Source organism: Rhinoderma darwinii, chromosome 1 (genome assembly GCF_050947455.1).
Source record: "Rhinoderma darwinii isolate aRhiDar2 chromosome 1, aRhiDar2.hap1, whole genome shotgun sequence".
Classification (NCBI taxonomy): Eukaryota; Metazoa; Chordata; class Amphibia; order Anura; family Rhinodermatidae; genus Rhinoderma; species Rhinoderma darwinii.
Genome location: NC_134687.1, coordinates 661,209,730 through 661,229,998, shown reverse-complemented (window position 1 = coordinate 661,229,998; position 20,269 = coordinate 661,209,730). Strand labels below are relative to the sequence as shown.

General features: G+C 45.6%; 1 pseudogene; it reads right to left on the bottom strand.

Moving 5' to 3' along the window:
* The window catches only part of LOC142708446 (uncharacterized), a 118,269-nt pseudogene extending 98,273 nt beyond the window's left edge, over positions 1–19,996 (bottom strand).
* Between the last annotated feature and the right edge of the window lie 273 nt (positions 19,997–20,269).

Below are 20,269 nucleotides of genomic sequence, written 5' to 3'. Positions count from 1 at the left end.
AGCAGCGTGTGTGGTAATATATACAGGGAGCAGCGTGTGTGGTAATATATACAGGGAGCAGCGTGTGTGGTAATATCTACAGGGAGCAGTGTGTGGTAATATCTACAGGGAGCAGCGTGTGTGGTAATATCTACAGGGAGCAGTGTGTGGTATTATCTACAGGGAGCAGTGTGTGTGGTAATATATACAGGGAGAAGTGTGTGTGGTAATATATACAGGGAGCAGTGTGTGTGGTAATATGTACAGGGAGCAGTGTGTGGTAATATCTACAGGGAGCAGCGTGTGTGGTAATATATACAGGGAGCAGCGTGTGTGGTAATATATACAGGGAGCAGTGTGTGTGGTAATATATACAGGGAGCAGTGTGTGTGGTAATATATACAGGGGGCAGTGTGTGTGGTAATATATACAGGGAGCAGCGTGTGTGGTAATATATACAGGGAGCAGCGTGTGTGGTAATATATACAGGGAGCAGTGTGTGTGGTAATATATACAGGGGGCAGCGTGTGTGGTAATATATACAGGGGGCAGTGTGTGTGGTAATATCTACAGGGAGCAGCGTGTGTGGTAATATATACAGGGAGCAGTGTGTGTGGTAATATCTACAGGGAGCAGTGTGTGTGGTAATATCTACAGGGGGCTGTGTGTGGTAATATATACAGGGAGAAGTGTGTGTGGTAATATATACAGGGAGCAGTGTGTGTGGTAATATGTACAGGGAGCAGTGTGTGGTAATATATACAGGGAGCAGCGTGTGTGGTAATATATACAGGGAGCAGTGTGTGTGGTAATATATACAGGGAGCAGCGTGTGTGGTAATATCTACAGGGAGCAGTGTGTGTGGTAATATCTACAGGGAGCAGCGTGTGTGGTAATATATACAGGGAGCAGTGTGTGTGGTAATATCTACAGGGAGCAGCGTGTGTGGTAATATATACAGGGAGCAGTGTGTGTGGTAATATATACAGGGAGCAGTGTGTGTGGTAATATATACAGGGGGCAGTGTGTGTGGTAATATCTACAGGGGGCAGCGTGTGTGGTAATATATACAGGGAGCAGTGTGTGTGGTAATATCTACAGGGAGCAGTGTGTGGTAATATATACAGGGAGCAGCGTGTGTGGTAATATATACAGGGAGCAGCGTGTGTGGTAATATATACAGGGAGCAGTGTGTGGTATTATCTACAGGGAGCAGCGTGTGTGATAATATATACAGGGAGCAGCGTGTGTGGTAATATATACAGGGAGCAGCGTGTGTGGTAATATATACAGGGAGCAGTGTGTGTGGTAATATATACAGGGAGCAGTGTGTGTGGTAATATCTACAGGGAGCAGCGTGTGTGGTAATATCTACAGGGAGCAGCGTGTGTGTGGTAATATCTACAGGGGGCAGTGTGTGTGGTAATATATACAGGGAGCAGTGTGTGTGGTAATATATACAGGGAGCAGTGTGTGTGGTAATATATACAGGGAGCAGCGTGTGTGGTAATATCTACAGGGAGCAGCGTGTGTGGTAATATCTACAGGGAGCAGTGTGTGTGGTAATATATACAGGGAGCAGTGTGTGTGGTAATATATACAGGGAGCAGTGTGTGTGGTAATATATACAGGGAGCAGTGTGTGGTAATATATACAGGGAGCAGCGTGTGTGGTAATATATACAGGGAGCAGTGTGTGTGGTAATATCTACAGGGAGCAGCGCGTGTGGTAATATATACTGGGGAGGTGTGTGTGGTAATATATACAGGGAGCAGTGTGTGTGGTAATATATACAGGGAGCAGTGTGTGTGGTAATATATACAGGGAGCAGTGTGTGTGGTAATATCTACAGGGAGCAGCGTGTGTGGTAATATATACAGGGAGCAGTGTGTGTGGTAATATATACAGGGAGCAGTGTGTGTGGTAATATATACAGGGAGCAGCGTGTGTGGTAATATATACAGGGGGCAGTGTGTGTGGTAATATATACAGGGAGCAGTGTGTGTGGTAATATATACAGGGAGCAGCGTGTGTGGTAATATATACAGGGAGCAGCGTGTGGTAATATATACAGGGAGCAGCGTGTGTGGTAATATATACAGGGAGCAGTGTGTGTGGTAATATATACAGGGAGCAGTGTGTGTGGTAATATATACAGGGGGCAGCGTGTGTGGTAATATATACAGGGAGCAGTGTGTGTGGTAATATCTACAGGGAGCAGCGTGTGTGGTAATATCTACAGGGAGCAGCGTGTGTGTGGTAATATCTACAGGGGGCAGTGTGTGTGGTAATATATACAGGGAGCAGTGTGTGTGGTAATATATACAGGGAGCAGTGTGTGTGGTAATATATACAGGGAGCAGCGTGTGTGGTAATATCTACAGGGAGCAGTGTGTGTGGTAATATATACAGGGAGCAGTGTGTGGTAATATATACAGGGAGCAGCGTGTGTGGTAATATATACAGGGAGCAGTGTGTGTGGTAATATCTACAGGGAGCAGCGCGTGTGGTAATATATACTGGGGAGGTGTGTGTGGTAATATATACAGGGAGCAGTGTGTGTGGTAATATATACAGGGAGCAGTGTGTGTGGTAATATATACAGGGAGCAGCGTGTGTGGTAATATATACAGGGAGCAGTGTGTGTGGTAATATATACAGGGAGCAGTGTGTGTGGTAATATATACAGGGAGCAGCGTGTGTGGTAATATATACAGGGGGCAGTGTGTGTGGTAATATATACAGGGAGCAGTGTGTGTGGTAATATATACAGGGAGCAGCGTGTGTGGTAATATATACAGGGAGCAGCGTGTGGTAATATATACAGGGAGCAGCGTGTGTGGTAATATATACAGGGAGCAGTGTGTGTGGTAATATATACAGGGAGCAGTGTGTGTGGTAATATATACAGGGAGCAGCGTGTGTGGTAATATCTACAGGGAGCAGTGTGTGTGGTAATATCTACAGGGAGCAGCGTGTGTGGTAATATATACAGGGAGCAGTGTGTGTGGTAATATATACAGGGAGCAGTGTGTGTGGTAATATATACAGGGAGCAGTGTGTGTGGTAATATATACAGGGAGCAGCGTGTGTGGTAATATCTACAGGGAGCAGTGTGTGTGGTAATATCTACAGGGAGCAGCGTGTGTGGTAATATATACAGGGAGCAGTGTGTGTGGTAATATATACAGGGAGCAGTGTGTGTGGTAATATATACAGGGAGCAGTGTGTGTGGTAATATATACAGGGAGCAGTGTGTGTGGTAATATATACAGGGAGCAGTGTGTGTGGTAATATATACAGGGAGCAGTGTGTGTGGTAATATATACAGGGAGCAGTGTGTGTGGTAATATATACAGGGAGCAGTGTGTGTGGTAATATATACAGGGAGCAGTGTGTGTGGTAATATATACAGGGAGCAGTGTGTGTGGTAATATATACAGGGGGCAGTGTGTGTGGTAATATATACAGGGAGCAGCGTGTGGTAATATATACAGGGGGCAGTGTGTGTGGTAATATATACAGGGAGCAGTGTGTGTGGTAATATATACAGGGAGCAGTGTGTGTGGTAATATATACAGGGAGCAGTGTGTGGTAATATCTACAGGGAGCAGTGTGTGTGGTAATATATACAGGGGGCAGTGTGTGTGGTAATATATACAGGGAGCAGTGTGTGTGGTAATATCTACAGGGAGCAGCGTGTGTGGTAATATCTACAGGGAGCAGCGTGTGTGGTAATATATACAGGGAGCAGTGTGTGTGGTAATATCTACAGGGAGCAGTGTGTGTGGTAATATATACAGGGAGCAGTGTGTGTGGTAATATCTACAGGGAGCAGTGTGTGTGGTAATATCTACAGGGAGCAGTGTGTGTGGTAATATATACAGGGAGCAGTGTGTGTGGTAATATATACAGGGAGCAGTGTGTGGTAATATCTACAGGGAGCAGCGTGTGTGGTAATATCTACAGGGAGCAGTGTGTGTGGTAATATCTACAGGGAGCAGTGTGTGTGGTAATATATACAGGGGGCAGTGTGTGTGGTAATATCTACAGGGAGCAGTGTGTGTGGTAATATATACAGAGAGCAGTGTGTGGTAATATATACAGGGAGCAGTGTGTGGTAATATATACAGGGGGCAGTGTGTGTGGTAATATCTACAGGGAGCAGTGTGTGTGGTAATATATACAGGGAGCAGTGTGTGTGGTAATATATACAGGGAGCAGTGTGTGTGGTAATATATACAGGGGGCAGTGTGTGTGGTAATATCTACAGGGAGCAGTGTGTGTGGTAATATCTACAGGGAGCAGTGTGTGTGGTAATATATACAGGAGCAGTGTGTGTGGTAATATATACAGGGAGCAGTGTGTGTGTGTGTGTGTGTGTGTGTGGTAATATCTACAGGGAGCAGCGTGTGTGGTAATATATACAGGGAGCAGTGTGTGTGGTAATATATACAGGGAGCAGTGTGTGTGGTAATATCTACAGGGAGCAGTGTGTGTGGTAATATATACAGGGAGCAGCGTGTGTGGTAATATATACAGGGGGCAGTGTGTGTGGTAATATATACAGGGAGCAGCGTGTGGTAATATATACAGGGAGCAGCGTGTGTGGTAATATATACAGGGAGCAGTGTGTGTGGTAATATATACAGGGAGCAGTGTGTGTGGTAATATATACAGGGAGCAGTGTGTGTGGTAATATATACAGGGAGCAGTGTGTGTGGTAATATATACAGGGAGCAGTGTGTGTGGTAATATATACAGGGAGCAGTGTGTGTGGTAATATCTACAGTGAGCAGCGTGTGTGGTAATATATACAGGGAGCAGCGTGTGTGGTAATATCTACAGGGGGCAGTGTGTGTGGTAATATATACAGGGAGCAGCGTGTGGTAATATATACAGGGAGCAGTGTGTGTGGTAATATCTACAGGGAGCAGCGTGTGTGGTAATATCTACAGGGAGCAGTGTGTGTGGTAATATATACAGGGAGCAGTGTGTGTGGTAATATATACAGGGAGCAGTGTGTGTGGTAATATATACAGGGAGCAGTGTGTGTGGTAATATCTACAGGGAGCAGCGTGTGTGGTAATATATACAGGGAGCAGTGTGTGTGGTAATATCTACAGGGAGCAGCGTGTGTGGTAATATATACAGGGAGCAGAGTGTGTAGTAATATATACAGGGAGCAGTGTGTGTGGTAATATATACAGGGAGCAGTGTGTGTGGTAATATATACAGGGAGCAGTGTGTGTGGTAATATCTACAGTGAGCAGCGTGTGTGGTAATATATACAGGGAGCAGTGTGTGTGGTAATATATACAGGGAGCAGTGTGTGTGGTAATATATACAGGGAGCAGTGTGTGTGTGTGTGTGTGTGTGTGTGTGTGTGTGGTAATATCTACAGGGAGCAGCGTGTGTGGTAATATATACAGGGAGCAGTGTGTGTGGTAATATATACAGGGAGCAGTGTGTGTGGTAATATCTACAGGGAGCAGTGTGTGTGGTAATATATACAGGGAGCAGCGTGTGTGGTAATATATACAGGGGGCAGTGTGTGTGGTAATATATACAGGGAGCAGCGTGTGGTAATATATACAGGGAGCAGCGTGTGTGGTAATATATACAGGGAGCAGTGTGTGTGGGATTATCTACAGGGAGCAGTGTGTGTGGTAATATATACAGGGAGCAGTGTGTGTGGTAATATATACAGGGAGCAGTGTGTGTGGTAATATATACAGGGAGCAGTGTGTGTGGTAATATATACAGGGAGCAGTGTGTGTGGTAATATATACAGGGAGCAGTGTGTGTGGTAATATATACAGGGAGCAGCGTGTGTGGTAATATCTACAGGGAGCAGTGTGTGTGGTAATATATACAGGGAGCAGTGTGTGTGGTAATATATACAGGGAGCAGTGTGTGTGGTAATATATACAGGGAGCAGTGTGTGTGGTAATATATACAGGGAGCAGTGTGTGTGGTAATATATACAGGGAGCAGTGTGTGTGGTAATATCTACAGTGAGCAGCGTGTGTGGTAATATATACAGGGAGCAGCGTGTGTGGTAATATCTACAGGGAGCAGCGTGTGTGGTATTATCTACAGGGAGCAGCGTGTGGTAATATCTACAGGGAGCAGTGTGTGTGGTAATATATACAGGGAGCAGTGGGTGTGGTAATATATACAGGGAGCAGCGTGTGTGGTAATATCTACAGGGAGCAGCGTGTGTGGTAATATCTACAGGGAGCAGTGTGTGTGGTAATATATACAGGGAGCAGCGTGTGTGGTAATATATACAGGGAGCAGTGTGTGTGGTAATATATACAGGGAGCAGTGTGTGTGGTAATATATACAGGGGGCAGCGTGTGTGGTAATATCTACAGGGAGCAGTGTGTGTGGTAATATCTACAGGGAGCAGTGTGTGTGGTAATATCTACAGGGAGCAGTGTGTGTGGTAATATCTACAGGGAGCAGCGTGTGTGGTAATATCTACAGGGAGCAGCGTGTGTGGTAATATATACAGGGAGCAGCGTGTGTGGTAATATCTACAGGGAGCAGCGTGTGTGGTAATATCTACAGGGAGCAGCGTGTGTGGTAATATCTACAGGGAGCAGTGTGTGTGGTAATATATACAGGGAGCAGCGTGTGTGGTAATATATACAGGGAGCAGCGTGTGTGGTAATATATACAGGGAGCAGTGTGTGTGGTAATATCTACAGGGAGCAGTGTGTGTGGTAATATCTACAGGGAGCAGTGTGTGTGGTAATATCTACAGGGGGCAGTGTGTGTGGTAATATCTACAGGGGGCAGTGTGTGTGGTAATATCTACAGGGAGCAGTGTGTGTGGTAATATCTACAGGGAGCAGTGTGTGGTAATATCTACAGGGAGCAGTGTGTGTGGTAATATTTACAGGGAGCAGCGTGTGTGGTAATATCTACAGGGAGCAGTGTGTGTGGTAATATCTACAGGGAGCAGTGTGTGTGGTAATATCTACAGGGAGCAGTGTGTGTGGTAATATCTACAGGGAGCAGTGTGTGTGGTAATATCTACAGGGGGCAGTGTGTGTGGTAATATATACAGGGAGCAGCGTGTGTGGTAATATCTACAGGGAGCAGTGTGTGTGGTAATATCTACAGGGGGCAGTGTGTGTGGTAATATCTACAGGGAGCAGTGTGTGTGGTAATATCTACAGGGAGCAGTGTGTGTGGTAATATATACAGGGGGCAGTGTGTGTGGTAATATCTACAGGGAGCAGCGTGTGTGGTAATATCTACAGGGAGCAGCGTGTGTGGTAATATCTACAGGGAGCAGTGTGTGTGGTAATATCTACAGGGGGCAGTGTGTGTGGTAATATCTACAGGGAGCAGTGTGTGGTAATATCTACAGGGAGCAGCGTGTGTGGTAATATATACAGGGAGCAGTGTGTGTGGTAATATATACAGGGAGCAGTGTGTGTGGTAATATATACAGGGAGCAGTGTGTGTGGTAATATCTACAGGGAGCAGTGTGTGTGGTAATATATACAGGGAGCAGCGTGTGTGGTAATATCTACAGGGAGCAGTGTGTGTGGTAATATATACAGGGAGCAGTGTGTGTGGTAATATCTACAGGGAGCAGTGTGTGTGGTAATATATACAGGGAGCAGCGTGTGTGGTAATATCTACAGGGGGCAGTGTGTGTGGTAATATATACAGGGAGCAGTGTGTGTGGTAATATATACAGGGAGCAGCGTGTGTGGTAATATATACAGGGAGCAGCGTGTGTGGTAATATATACAGGGAGCAGTGTGTGTGGTAATATCTACAGGGAGCAGTGTGTGTGGTAATATATACAGGGAGCAGTGTGTGTGGTAATATCTACAGGGAGCAGTGTGTGTGGTAATATATACAGGGAGCAGTGTGTGTGGTAATATATACAGGGGGCAGCGTGTGTGGTAATATATACAGGGAGCAGAGTGTGTGGTAATATATACAGGGAGCAGTGTGTGTGGTAATATATACAGGGAGCAGTGTGTGTGTGGTAATATATACAGGGAGCAGTGTGTGTGTGGTAATATATACAGGGAGCAGCGTGTGTGGTAATATCTACAGGGAGCAGTGTGTGTGGTAATATATACAGGGAGCAGTGTGTGTGGTAATATCTACAGGGAGCAGTGTGTGTGGTAATATATACAGGGAGCAGTGTGTGTGGTAATATATACAGGGAGCAGCGTGTGTGGTAATATCTACAGGGAGCAGTGTGTGTGGTAATATATACAGGGAGCAGTGTGTGTGGTAATATATACAGGGAGCAGTGTGTGTGGTAATCTGTAAAGGGAGCAGTGTGTGTGGTAATATATACAGGGAGCAGCGTGTGGTAATATCTACAGGGAGCAGTGTGTGTGGTAATATATACAGGGAGCAGCGTGTGGTAATATCTACAGGGAGCAGTGTGTGGTAATATATACAGGGGGCAGTGTGTGTGGTAATATATACAGGGAGCAGTGTGTGTGGTAATATCTACAGGGAGCAGTGTGTGTGGTAATATCTACAGGGAGCAGTGTGTGTGGTAATATATACAGGGGGCAGTGTGTGTGGTAATATATACAGGGAGCAGTGTGTGTGGTAATATCTACAGGGAGCAGTGTGTGTGGTAATATATACAGGGAGCAGTGTGTGTGGTAATATCTACAGGGAGCAGTGTGTGTGGTAATATCTACAGGGAGCAGTGTGTGTGGTAATATCTACAGGGAGCAGCGTGTGTGGTAATATATACAGGGAGCAGCGTGTGTGGTAATATATACAGGGAGCAGTGTGTGTGGTAATATATACAGGGGGCAGTGTGTGTGGTAATATATACAGGGAGCAGTGTGTGTGGTAATATTTACAGGGAGCAGTGTGTGTGGTAATATATACAGGGAGCAGTGTGTGTGGTAATATATACAGGGAGCAGTGTGTGTGGTAATATATACAGGGAGCAGCGTGTGTGGTAATATGTACAGGGAGCAGTGTGTGTGGTAATATATACAGGGAGCAGTGTGTGTGGTAATATCTACAGGGAGCAGCGTGTGTGGTAATATCTACAGGGGGCAGTGTGTGTGGTAATATATACAGGGAGCAGCGTGTGTGGTAATATCTACAGGGAGCAGCGTGTGTGGTAATATCTACAGGGAGCAGTGTGTGTGGTAATATATACAGGGAGCAGTGTGTGTGTGGTAATATATACAGGGAGCAGCGTGTGTGGATATATATTCAGGGAGCAGCGTGTGTGGTAATATATACAGGGAGCAGTGTGTGTGGTAATATATACAGGGAGCAGTGTGTGTGGTAATATCTACAGGGAGCAGCGTGTGTGGTAATATCTACAGGGAGCAGCGTGTGTGGTAATATCTACAGGGAGCAGTGTGTGTGATATTATCTACAGGGAGCAGCGTGTGTGTGGTAATATATACAGGGAGCAGTGTGTGTGGTAATATCTACAGTGAGCAGTGTGTGGTAATATATACAGGGAGCAGCGTGTGTGGTAATATATACAGGGAGCAGTGTGTGTGGTAATATCTACAGGGAGCAGTGTGTGTGGTAATATATACAGGGAGCAGCGTGTGGTAATATCTACAGGGAGCAGTGTGTGGTAATATATACAGGGGGCAGTGTGTGTGGTAATATATACAGGGAGCAGTGTGTGTGGTAATATCTACAGGGAGCAGCGTGTGTGGTAATATCTACAGGGAGCAGCGTGTGTGGTAATATCTACAGGGAGCAGTGTGTGTGGTAATATATACAGGGAGCAGTGTGTGGTAATATATACAGGGAGCAGTGTGTGTGGTAATATATACAGGGAGCAGTGTGTGTGGTAATATCTACAGGGAGCAGTGTGTGTGGTAATATATACAGGGAGCAGCGTGTGTGGTAATATATACAGGGAGCAGCGTGTGTGGTAATATATACAGGGAGCAGTGTGTGGTAATATATACAGGGAGCAGTGTGTGTGGTAATATCTACAGGGAGCAGTGTGTGTGGTAATATATACAGGGAGCAGTGTGTGTGGTAATATCTACAGGGAGCAGCGTGTGTGGTAATATCTACAGGGAACAGTGTGTGTGGTAATATCTACAGGGAGCAGTGTGTATCACTATGTACAGGGGGCTGTGTTTGGCACTATGTACAGGGGGCTGTGTGTGGAAATATGTACAGGGGGCACTGTGTATGTGGTGCTTTACCTTACAGTGTTTCGTACTATTTTATTCAGAGGCGCAGTGTTTGGTGCTATTATATTTAGGGGCGCAGTTTATGGTGCTATTATATTTAGGTGCGCAGTGTATGGTGCCATTATATTTAGGGACACAGTGTGTGGTATTATATTCAGGGGCACACTGTTTGGTGCCATTATATTTAGGGGCGCAGTGTATGGTGCTATTATATTTAGGGGCGCAGTGTATGGTGCTATTATATTTAGGGGCGCAGTTTATGGTGCTATTATATTTAGGTGTGCAGTGTATGGTGCCATTATATTTAGGGACACAGTGTGTGGTATTATATTCAGGGGCACACTGTTTGGTGCCATTATATTTAGGGGAATAATGTGTGGTACCATGATAATTTTATCAATAATTTTATCTTCGTTTATAGGTGTGGAAACGTTGGAAAAGTGAGAAGCTGAAGACATCTGAGTGGAAAATTCTTCAGAAATCGGTCATGGCCTGGATCCGATGGAGAAGAAAAGAGGAAAAAAAAACAACTACTAGAGTCTGAGAAGACGTCACCTGTGAGTCACTAGATTTACAGAGAATCTGTCACCTCTGCTGACATGTTTATTATAGGAAATCCTTGTATTTCGCATAATGTCTTTGTGCAGTCCAGGACTGATAGACAAATGTGTGTTACCATTCGCCTTTTCAGGAGGATGTGTCCCTGCAGAGTGTGATACGGTCAGCGATGGTTGGAGATTGTCAGCATATAGGGACACAACCCTGTGACAAGGGGAATTGTAACACCCAATTGTTAATGATTGCACAAAAAGGTAGTGTTAACAATAGTTACGGCGCAGCAGTGGAGAAGGGGGGCCCAAGTTTGGGTAACAGCCCAGGGCCTATGGTCTACTTAATCCACCACTGCATCTACCTGATGATTCTCTGGGACATAGTGATTTTCCTCTGGACAGTCCTGGGAATACAGAGGACTGGGACATCTCTCTGGTGGATTTCTTCTACTGGATCCATCTGTAGGAAACACACAGTGACTGATATATAGACAGATATACAGTAGTCATGTATTCAGACACTTCATTAAGCCCACGGCTGCCATAGAACACCCTGCGATCTTACACAGGGTGCCGGTGGGGTGAAAGAGGGAGCTCCCTCCCTCTCTCCAAAACCACTCAGATGCGGCGCTCGCTATTGATACCAAAGAAACGCAACGCAACATTTATTCCTCCGAAATATCCCACATGTGGCGCATGTGTCCTATTTAGTGAAACATGGGCCCCAGAAATGAAGGAGCACCTTGTGGATTCTGGGGTCTCCTTTTCATTAGGGTGTTTTTTAGGCACCACTATAGGTTTGAGGAGGCCTTAAAGGGGTTTTCCAGACCCTAAAAATTGATGATAGGCCACCAATAGCTGAATGGTCGGGGTCCGACTCCTGGTACCCCCGACGATCAGCTGTTTTGAAAGGGGTGCAGTGCTTGTATGGTTTTTTTTTTTTGGGGGGGGGGGAATAGAAAAAAAAAACACCTAGAAATTCCGCCATCGTTCTATGCATTATAAACTTACGCCTTTACGCGTTTTTTTTATGTTTTACGACTTTTGCAGAATAAAATCCCTTTTGAATGAAATTATTTGTTTTTGCATCGTCGCTTTCCAAGAGCCAGAACTTTTTTATTTTTCCATCAATGTAGTGATAGGAGGGCTTGTTATTTGCAGGACGAGACGTAGTTTTCATTGGTACTTTTTTGGGGTACATGGGTCTTCTTGATGAACTTTTATTATTACTTTTTTGGGGGCCACTGGAAAAAAAAATAACAATTCCGCCATTATTTTACGGCATTCACCCTGCGGTTTAAATTACATGTTAACTTTATTGTGAGGATCATTACGGTCGCGGCGATACCATATTTATGTAAGTTTATTTATTTTTTACACTTTTACTAAATAAAAACACTTTTTAATGGAAAAAATGTTTCCAATGTAGTAATCTTTATTAATAATATTTATTTCACAGTAATTACTTATTTTTTTCTCCCACTAGGGGACTTCACTGTGCGATCTTCTGATCGCAGATATAGTGCTTTGGTATACTTAGTATACCGGAGCATTTCTGCTTCTGGCACGGCCTAATAGGCATACAGCCAGGGCAGGCCTGGGGGCTTTGTTAGGACCCCGGCTTCCATGGTACCTCATCATGGGCCCGCGATCACGTTTGCGGACCGCCCATGGGTGACAGAGGGAGTTCCCTCCCTTCGTAAACCACAATTGATGATGCGATCACCATTGACTGCAGCATTTAAGGGGTTAAATGGCCGTGATTGACGGAAACTTCCAGGTGGAGCACCAGCTCCAGCCTGCACGGGACGACCGTGCAGAACTTAGACTGGGCAGCCATGAAAAGCCATTTTGGTAGTCACAAAGGGGTTAAACTTGAAATAGTTTTTCTTTTTTTCGTCTTAATACTGGTATAATACTTATGTGTTGCAGGGTATTAGACCCGTCAGCTTTACACTGACAGACTGACTATTAGACTCTCCCTCTGGTAGGGCCTGACAGGCTTCCGTAGATGGAGGACCTGGAGGACATTGTTAGACCTCCAGTTGCCATAGCAAAGCCGAACAGAAACTAATCAGCTGAGCGCTTCTGCCGCTTCGTTTTAGCGATCGGTGGGGGTCTCAGTAGACGTCAGAAGTTTGTTGAACGTTTAGGCCTAGTGCACACTTACGTCACCGTTTTCACGGCCGCTTTTGACGAGTCCGTGAACCCGTTTTAGCGGCCGTGTGGTTTCCGTGTGCACTCCGTGTTTCCGTTTCCATGCGCCGAGCATGGTAATGTCCAGGGTGACAGTACCATGCTCGGCGCGCGGAAAATAGCAATTAGACCTACCGGTAATTGTATTTCCAGGAATCCATCATAACAGCACTACAGGAGGTTGCCCTCTTGACCTCTGTAGGGACAGGAAGACAGAGAGGTTAAAAGGCCCCTCCCACCACCCACTTGCCAGTGTTTTTCAATTACTACACCAGGATGGATGCAACCCTATTTTATTTCTAGGGACAATAACTGACATGTTAAATGCACAAATCAGAATTCAATAAGGGAGGGAATATAATGGTGCTGTCATGATGGATTCCTGGAAATACAATTACCGGTAGGTCTAATTGCTATTTTCCAGTACATCCCTCATGACAGCACTACAGGAGCAATACCAGATTATAATGCTCAGGGCGGGACTATGGATTGAAGGACTTTCCGTCCAAAACTTAAATCCGTATCGGACAGCAGATCGAGCCTATAATGTTTGCAAAACGTATGATGGCTTGACCAAGTGGCAGCTCTGCAGATTTGGTCCATAGAGGCTTCTCTTCTTTCTGCCCAGGATGCCGAAACTGCCCTCGTTGAATGGGCTCCGATGCCTTCTGGGGCACATAGTCCTTGGGACTTGTAGGCTTCTTGTATGGTGGTTTTTACCCATCTCGCTAGAGAGCCTTTTGAGGCTTTCTTTCCTCTATTCTTTCCCCCAAATAGGACAAATAGATTTTTATCTCGTCTCCAGGAGGAGGTTCTATCCAGATACTGAAGAATTGTTCGCCTGACATCCAGGCAATGGAATTTTTCTTCTTGTTGGTCTTTTGGATCTGGATAAAAGGAAGGTAGAATTATTTCTTGTTCTCTATGGAAAGCGGTAGATACCTTTGGAATAAATGAGGGATCCAGCTTTAGGATGATCTTATCCTCTTGTACTTTTAGGTACGGTTCTATGATTGACAGAGATTGGATTTCTCCAATCCTTCTTGCTGAAGTAATAGCGACTAAGAATGCAGCTTTTAGAGTTAAAAAAAGCATTCTAATTTCGTCGAGCGGCTCAAAGAGGGGCTCACAAAGAGTCGTTAACACCACATTCAAATCCCAGGTAGGAACGGATTTCTGTAGGGGAGGTTTCAGTTTAGAGACCGCTTGGGTGAATCTTCTGATCCACCGATGTTCAGCCAGAGGAGTGTTAAAAAAATTACCTAAGGCTGAAATCTGTACCTTTAAGGTACTAGGGCTAAGTCCTTTTTTGAATCCCGATTGTAAAAAATCTAGGATTTTTGCAATGTTGGGAGAAAGGGGATCTGGTCCTGGGATTCCATGCCAGGAACAGAATTTCTTCCAAATCTTTTGATAGATTTTAGAGGTAACTTCTTTATGACTTGATAAGATAGTTGAAATGACCTCGTCTGACAGACCGTGGTTCCTCAAGATCTGCCTTTCAGGATCCAGGCTGACAATTTCAGAGTCTCTATTCCCTGGAAGAATAAGGGACCCTGGGAGAGAAGATTCTCCTTGACTGGGAGCATGATAGGATCTTCCAACGCTAGGTATTGTACGATTGGAAACCAACTTCTTTTCGGCCAATAGGGAAGAATAATGATGAGCTTTGTCAAATCTTCCTGGATTTTTCTTAACACCATTGGTATTAGAGGAAACGGAGGAAAGGCATAGGCCAGATCCATGTCCCAGGGTTGGGACAATGCATCTACTCCCAATGGGTTGTCTCTGAGATTTAGGGAGAAGAATGTCTCTACTTGAGTGTTTTTCCTCGTGGCAAACAGGTCTATTTGTGGATAACCCCAATTTCGGGTTAGGGACAGAAAGACTTCCCTGTTTAGGGACCATTCTCCAGGGTCTACTTTTTCCCGACTCAGGAAATCTGCTGATAGGTTCTCTGAGCCTTTTAGGTGGACTGCAGAGACTGATAGGACATTTTCTTCTGCCCAACTGAAAATTTGTGTAGAGAGGGCCTGAAGAAGAGTGTGTCTTGTTCCCCCTTGATGGCGAAGAAAGGACACTGCTGTCGTGTTGTCCGATAAAATTCTTATATGCTTCCCTTTTATGATGGGTGAAGCTCTTCTAAGTGTCTCCCATACGGCTCTTAGTTCTTTGAAGTTTGAGGACATCATCTTCATTTGAACAGGCCATGTGCCCTGAAAGTGTTGGTCTTGGATTACCCACCCCCAGCCGTGTTTGCTGGCATCTGTGGTAATCACTACATAAGGAGAAGTTCTCCAGGGGACTCCCTTGTCTATGTTGTTTGTGCAGAGCCACCACAGGAGGGATGATTTCACAGTCTCGGAAATTTGAATTTTTGAATTCAGGGAGTTTTGTTTTCGATCCCACTGGGACAAGATCAGATTCTGTAAGGGTCTGGAGTGAAATTGGCTCCATGGAATAGATTGGATGCAAGACGTCATCATTCCCAACATCCGCATACATTCCCTTATGGAACAGGCGTCTTTCCCCAAAAATGTCCTTACTTCTGCCAGTAGGAGTATTTGTTTCCCTCTTGGGAGGAAGGAATGTTGAAGGGAGGAGTCCAGCAGTACCCCTAAGAAGACCTTCTGTTTCTGGGGAGGAAGACTCGACTTCTGAAAGTTGATTATCCATCCCAATTCTTGTAGGAGGGAAAGAACCTGTGACCGATGACTGACTAAGATAGCCGGAGTATCTGCCGTCAACAAGAAGTCGTCTAGATATGGGATAATTACTATACCTTGACTTCTTATGAATGCCATGATCTCTGCCATAATTTTTGTAAAAATTCTGGGGGCGGAGGAAAGGCCGAAGGGGAGGCAGACAAACTGGAAGTGGAGAATGGAAGGACCGTCCTGAATTGCGAATCTGAGGAATCTCTGGTACGCGGGGTGGATAGGAACGTGATAATACGCATCCTTTAAATCGATCGTACACATTGATGCCTCTTCCCTTATTAGAGGAATAGTCGATCTGATAGACTCCATCTTGAATTTCCGATAATTCACCCATTTGTTTAGGAACTTCAGGTTGATTATTGTCCTGTAGGAACCGTTTGGTTTTTTGACCAAGAAGATTTTCGAATAGTGGCCCTTGCATATCTCGTTGTGGGGAACTGGGGAAATGGCTCTCAATCTGAGTAGTTTCTGGACGTCCTGGATAAGTATCTGATGAAGATCTTTTGCTTGGTACTGGGTTATTAGGAATTTCTCTGGAGGAATGGAGGAAAATTCTATTTTGTATCCTTATTCTATTATCTTTAGAACCCAGGGGTTCTGGGTTATTCTCGACCATTCGGGATAAAATTGTAGGAGTGTTCCCCCCACACTCTTGGCGTCATTGCTTTGAGGGCTGGAATGAATTATTTGAGTTAAGGAGATATCCTCGACCCCTTTTCCCTTTGGGGTAACTCCAGCGACCGGACTTCCCTTTCCCGCTGTAGTACTGTGAAGTAGGATCACTCTGTTGGCGAAATCTTCCAAATTGAGGGGGTTTTTTTGGTTTCTCTTCAGGAAACCCCTTTTTTCTATCTGTTGCACTCTCCAGTATGTTATCAAGGAGAGGACCGAACATCAGAGACCCTGTAAATGGGATAGAACACAACTTGTTTTTGGACTTAGTATCTCCTGACCACATTTTGAGCCATAATGCTCTTCTAGCAGAATTTGAGAGAGCCCCATTCCTGGCAGCAAATCTAATAGATTCCGCTGAAGCGTCTACTAAGAATCCGGTTGCCATTTTTAGTAACGGTAGAGATTCTAGTAGCTCTTGTCGTGATGTCTTCATCATAAAATGGGTCTCTAGCTGGTTTAGCCATATGAACATTGCTCTTGCTACTGATGTGGCCGCGATATTAGTTGAGATCAAGGCAGAGGAAGATTCCCACGCTCTTTTCAGTAGTCCGTCTGCCTTTCGGTCCATGGCGTCCCTCAACTGAGAGAATCTTCAAAAGGGATTGCGTTTTTTTTAGCAACCCTGGCGACTGGGACATCTACTTTTGGGATTTCATCCCAAGGCTTAGTGTCCTCTGGATCAAAGAGAAGTCTGTTCTTAAAATCTCTTGAAATGAAGAGCCTTTTTTCTGAATCTTCCCATTCAGTTGTCACCATTCTTTTAAGATTTTCGTTTACCGGAAAAACCCTTGTTTTCTTTTCCGTTAGACCTCCAAACATCTCATCCTGGATGGTATGTGGTTGGTCCACTTCGGGAATATCCATAGTTTCCCGTATTGCTTGAATTAAGGTATCCGACATCTCGGAAGAGAAGAATTTTTTTTTCTCTTGAGTGGAAGAAGTTGAAGGTAAGAGTTCGTCTCTTTCTTCTAACTCATCTTCCGATAGGTAATAGCACTCCTGTTCAGAGTCCGACCCCTGAGAAGGAGGCCAATATTTTTGATCCACTTCAATCCGTGGTCTTTTTGCCCGGGAGTGTGAGGGAGTTTCTTGCGGAGGGGCGAGGGAGGCTACTGACTGACCCACTTCCTCACGAATCATAGTCCTAAGTTCGGACATGAACGTTGGTTGTTCCTCCTTTAGTATTTTGGCAATACAATCCTGACACAATTGTTTTTTATGGGACTCTGGCAATTTTTTTGCACAAGTCGCACATTTTTTAACCTTCTTTTTATCAGTTTGTCTCTGAGAGAAATCTTTTTCCTAGAGAAAACAGAAGGTGGGTAAAGTATGGCGTACATACATAAGGGGTCATACCCTTCCCCAAGGGTGAGACTCACGTGACCCTGGGACATATCTGGAGTTCCATCAGGACGAGGAAGTTCCATATCGCGACAGGTAACAGGCAATGCAATATGCAATCCACAAAAAATAAATCCAAGTTAGAGTTATCAGCTCTAACTACATACCTGTGCGTGTCCCTTTAAATGCGGGCGTTTTGAATTTCCCGCCTTCCAAGATGGCCGCGGACCGGAAGTAGCCCGACGTCATATCCGGTCGGCAATTCGTCCAGCGTGTACCTGGAGTGCAGCCGCCATAGCCGGCGCTAAGGCTTGCTATGCGGTGCAGCGAGGATCCCTGCCGGTGCGTCCATGCCTATGGAGCTGCCGGTCCCCGCCTGGTCCGCGGTCCGGCCAAAGCCTGCTTGGGAAACCCCAGCCCCCACACACTACCAGAACCATGCCTAGGATTCCTCCGGTAGGTGTCTTAGGGAGGGAGCTAAGGGACCCGTCGTATGAGGGGTGTTAGCCTGGGCTTTAGGGGGAAGAGAAGGGGGAGTGCACGGACCCCCCGATCTTGCCCCCTGCCCGAGTTTCTTTGCTGCACTAATACAGGAGCGACGCTCTCTGCTCCTGACCCTTGTGGGGACAGGAAGAACACTGGCAAGTGGGTGGTGGGAGGGGCCTTTTAACCTCTCTGTCTTCCTGTCCCTACAGAGGTCAAGAGGGCAACCTCCTGTAGTGCTGTCATGAGGGATGTACTGGAAAATAAAATTTTAATGTAATAAAAAAAATAATCCATGTCACCGCTGCAGCCAATCACAGGCTGCCGCGTCACAAAAGAAGGACGGACTGGAGGAAGAAGAGGGACTCGTCACCAAGACAACGACCGGGTACGTATGAAAGGCTTTTTATTTTATTTTTAATCAGCAGCCTCTTTTCTCTATCAGTTATTGATAGAGACAAGTGGCTGCCGATTAGTGTAATATTTTTTTAATGTTTTTTTGCGCGCCCTGTGGTTGCTAGGCAACGGCTCCGTCACACACGGACGGCACACGGATGTCTTCCGTGTGCCTTCAGTTTTTTTTGACGGCCCCATTGACTTGCATGGGCCTCACGGTCACGGAATCCCGGACCAAAGTAGGACATTCTCTACTGTGGATCGGAACGGAGCAACGGACCGTCAAAAAAACTGAAGTGTGCATGGCCCCATTGAAATGAATGGGTTCAGGCTGCTATCAGTGACAAAAACGGATAGCACCCTGAAGGAAAAAAGGAAGTGTGCATGAGGCCTTAGTTACACTTTAAGCATTTTTTTAGTCTAACGTTTAACTTATGTTCTGGGGTGAAACATCTTCTATAAAGTGTTTGTTTGGAGCTGCCGGCGACAGCTCTATAGAATGCCGGACAGCAAGCACTGGACATAAGGGAATAGGAGGGGGGGGGGGTGACCCCATTATGTAATACAGCAGTGTGTAGTGAGCATGCTCCCACCTCGCCCCCTGTACGGAGAGGAGGGGGAGGCAGCCGCTCACTCCCTGGACCACACGTCTATCACACACCGCAGTATGGAGATGTGTATTACCAAGCTGCGGATGTGTATACCCCACATGATGACACAGAAGAGGGTCCCTGACAACAACAGTCTCATCATGTGGGGAATACACCCCCCCGGCACGGCAATACCTCTGTATACTGCAGTGTAAAGATGTGCACTCCATGCAGTTATGGGGGAACTGAGGACAATAATAACGGAGGCTGTCAGGACATGCTGGGAGTTGTAGTTCTGCACAGCAGGAGCGACACAGGTTGGAAAACATTGCCCCAGGACATAAAGGCGACGGTGTAAGTGCAGAATGAAGTGTCTACCAGGAGAACGTCTCATCCATGTGCAGAAGAGAAGACCCCAGTATTAGATCTCACACTGAACCTGCAGAACATCTTTCCACATGATTGTCATCTCCGCTGTTCACACATGGTAGAACTTTACACTCCTCATGTAGGAGATTATAAGAGCAGCGCAGATCAGTCACTGGTTATATAAGACCATGTTCACACACAAGTCACTGCCCATCTCACCTGAATGTACCTGCTGCAGAAACTACAACATTCAGATATATGGAAACTTCTACAACAAATCTGGGACCATCCCCTAGTGCAGCACTGCAGCAAAGCGAGGAACGTGCGATCAGAGATCAGGAATCACATGTCTGTATATACTGCACATGACAAAACTAACACTGCAACAACAAACTAATAATATATCAATTATATATCTATATCTCACCCGGTGATGTGCGCGGCCGGTAGTCCTCCATCATGACCTCCTCGTACCGATCCTGGTGTCCTTCTAGATACTCCCACTCCTCCATGGAGAAATAGACAGTGACATCCTGACACCTTATAGGAACCTGACACACACAATGATACGGTCATCACCCAGACACCTCCAGTGCTGTTACTGTAGAATTTCCCAGCATTCCCTGCAGTGTCACCTCTCCAGTCAGCAGCTCAGTCATCTTGTAGATCAGTTCTAAGATCTTCTTCTCATGTATCCTGGAGTGAGGGGGAGGCTCTGTGATGGGACTCTGACTACTGCTCCATCCTCCTGACTCATGGATGATGGGAGTCGTACAGTCACCCGA